General features: G+C 45.0%; 1 pseudogene; it reads right to left on the bottom strand.

Moving 5' to 3' along the window:
- Positions 1-341: 341 nt before the first annotated feature.
- On the bottom strand, positions 342-2,285 carry LOC130876085 (RNA-binding protein EWS-like; annotated as a pseudogene).
- Between the last annotated feature and the right edge of the window lie 1,201 nt (positions 2,286-3,486).

Genomic DNA, 3,486 nt, shown 5'->3' with positions numbered 1-3,486 from the left:
TATTTTTTGACAGTTAATAAACATTTGAAATGTTTTTGAAGACAATCACAACCATGAACTTTGTTACAATTAGGGGCCCTCTTGGTTTTCCACAATGATACTGAGTATGCTCACAAGAGTTCCCATATTTAAGGCTAAAACAACGATCTTTCAAAGAAAAAAAAAACTCAGCAAACTACAATTTAACTTGTTTTAATGTTTCTTCACAAATGGTGAAAATACTAAAGTACAGACAGTAATAATCATGATGTTGGGCCAACATTATAAATACGGAATTAAAAATTAAAACATTTTCTGTTTTTAAAAAATGAATCTGGTCATCCATGCAACTCTGCAGGTCTCTAGTAGGGCCGGTCTCTAAGTTCCTGACCGTACTTGCCTTCATCCATTTATGCAGGTCTTCCATGTTCTCCAAGTCCACCTCTTCTTGATTCCATCTGTTCCATCAATGATCCAGGAGGACCCCCAGGACCATGTCATATTTCTCCACCACGTCCACCTCGGTCCAAGCTATGGCCACCTCAGAAGTCACGTTTCTCTCCACCTCTGCTACCTCAGAACATTTCTCCAGGACCACCACAATCCAACAGTCCAACTCTTCTTCCCTGCCTGCCACCACTGCCGCCTTGGCCACGATCACATCCAGGAGGTTGGAAGGGTTGAGGGAGGAAGCCCTAAGGTTTGGGTTCTTACACTGGTTGCATTCTGTTCTCCAGGTTCCACAGCCCGGCATGGGACACTGACAATCTCCGGCTCAGTGCTGGACATTTCCTCAGGAGCCCCATGGTTTTCATGGGGGGAAGCCCCCTTGTCTCCTCCAATGCCTCTCATGTGACCCATGGGTCCTTTGGGACCTCTTGGGCTATTATGACCTCCACGGAATGGTGGTGGCATCCCTCTGTCCTCACGAGGTGGCATGCCACTCCACATGCTATTCTTTGGAGGCTTCTTTTGGGCAAGAGAAGCTTTAAGTTTGCTTCCTTGAAAATCTTTTCCATCAAACCATTCCACAGCAGCCTTGGCAGTTGGCAGATCTTCCTAGGCCACTGTGGTGTCACCTTTAGGCTTTCCTCTCTCCTTATCCAAATAGATGTGGATCATGCGTTGCCCAGTTCTCTTGTTCATCTTCACAACCCCACACTGCTTACAGAAGTCTGCCAGACCATCCAGACTCACATTGTCATTTAAACCTTGCACATAAATTGCACTGTTGTCAGAATCTTCATCAGGATCTATAGGAAGGCCTAGATCAGGACCTGGTCCTTCATCCATGGGTCCACCAGGCTTATTGATGCCACCTCGCTCTCTAGAGCCCATTCCACCGAGTCTTCCTCCCCGCCCACCTCTGCTCATGCCTCCATGATTAAATCCCCTCCTTCTCCTCTCCCAGTTGTAAGGGCCACTCATGCTCTGGTTCTCTCCTGGTCCGGAAAATCCTCCAGACTCCTGCCGCCGACACCATGTGGTGTGGTCCTGTCGGAATGAACTCTGCTCCCCGTAGCTGCTGCTCTGTTGGCTATATTGACTTGGAGCCTGGCCTTAGGATTCAGTCTGAGGGGGGTAACTAGTGGGAGGCTGCTGCCCATATAGCTGCTTTGTTGACCCATAGCTACTCTGCTGTCCATAGTTGCTAGGTTGCCCACAGATGTTCTGCTGAGAGTAACTGCTCTGATCGTAACTAGTTGGCTGTGAAGAGGAAGATAGGATGTGTAGGAGGATAGGGTAGAGGTGCAGTGACTGGCTGCATGGGGTAGCTCCCAGGTACCTGGGGCTATCTGTAATTTCTCTGTCCATACCCTAGGCTGGGCTGGTTATAACCCCCTGTGCTAGATTGAGGTTCACTAGTCTCAGTGGGCAGTTACCATCCTGTGGTCTTGCAGGTGCAGCGGCTGCTGGCTGCTGGCCATAGGCTGGGTAGGCAGGCTGGGTGTCATATGCAGACTGAGCTGCACAAGAGGCTTGGGTTGTGGTGACTGGACCAGTGGTGGTGTCATAAGCACCAGTGCCACATCCTTGTACAGGCTGGCTGTATGCCTGGGGGCAGTTGGAGTGGTATCACCAGTGGGAGGCTGTCCATAAGAAGTTGCATATGCAGTCTGCCTGTAGGTGGCAGTGCTCTGAGCCTGGGTAGAGCTGACATCAGTAGGCTGTCCATAGGTTCCATAGCTTTGTTTCCCATACGCCTGGGTGGTCTGTGCATATCGTTGAGTTGGCTGGGCTGTGTAAGCACTGTAGCCCTGCTGGGCTGCAGCTTGGCTGTAGGTACTGTAATCTGTGAATGCCATTTTCTCCTCCTTCCTCCTCGTTCTCTCCCCCTCGGCAACATTCTGACCCTGTTCTTGAAACTTGCTTAGAAGAGAACACAAGTGTGGTAGCTTCACTACTGATCAGGAATCTGCACTTGTTCATGTTCCAGGTGACACTTTCGACCCTCAGAGTGCTAATGAGTATTTCAGTGCTACCAATCCAGCTGAACACACCCACTATGCAACTCACTCCAAGTTTCTGCCCCTTTGGGAAGCAACCATGGCACTGCTCATGATAACAACAGGAATATGGTTTCTGAAATTTGTGTCAACAGTGATGATGTGGGTATTCAACCTAATTTAACACATGACATGCATTAAAATGAGTTTAACAAGGTAAGTTAGACCACAGCAGTGGTTTAAAATAGATGCTGATTTATGCACTAGAAATCCATTTCTCTTTGGCTCCAATACATATCATAAATAAATTTTGTGCTATATTTAGGACTCTTTAGTCATTACCTAAAACTAGAAAAAATGCTTATCTTTTCCAATCATATTGAAAATACATCTAACATGGAACTTGTGTTGTCTGAATGGCTAATCAGAGAAATGTAACTGTTAGATATTATTTCTATTTTCTCTGTCCATACACTGTGACTTATGTGGATAGCATCATTTTGGAAATAACCATCCCCAAAGAACCAACATGTGAGAATAAAGCCAATGAAATAAGACTCCACATTGTCACCACTTCTCAACTACAATGACATTCATTGTGACCTGACACTACATAAGATTCTACTGGTGATGCCTCTGTTACTGCTCATCCTGTCGCTGCCACCTATGATGTTCTTGATACTACTGATAATTCTTGCTTTTCTTTCTAGTTGCTGCTGAAGCCTATGAGGAGCTACTACTGACAACAATGACAATTTCTGGAATATTTTAGAAAATTTATAAAGTTTAATGTTAAATATCTCTTGACACCATATATATTGATTTCAGTATATAAGGTTATAACAGTTTTTTCATTAAAATATATTATAAAAATATTTTAAATTGTTTCTTGGTATTGTACAAACTGTTGAGATAATGTCTTGGTGGCATGTTTAAGGAGAAAGCTTCAATAATACCTATCAGATATAGAACAGATAGTGGCATATCAAATCAGACAGAGCAGGAATAGATGTTGGCTGAACACCTGACTATGAAAGAAGCAAAAGCAGAGAGGCAGAGG

Source organism: Chionomys nivalis, chromosome 6 (genome assembly GCF_950005125.1).
Source record: "Chionomys nivalis chromosome 6, mChiNiv1.1, whole genome shotgun sequence".
NCBI classification, from domain to species: Eukaryota; Metazoa; Chordata; class Mammalia; order Rodentia; family Cricetidae; genus Chionomys; species Chionomys nivalis.
Note: the sequence above shows the minus strand (reverse complement) of the source record. Positions and strands in the feature narration are given on the sequence as shown.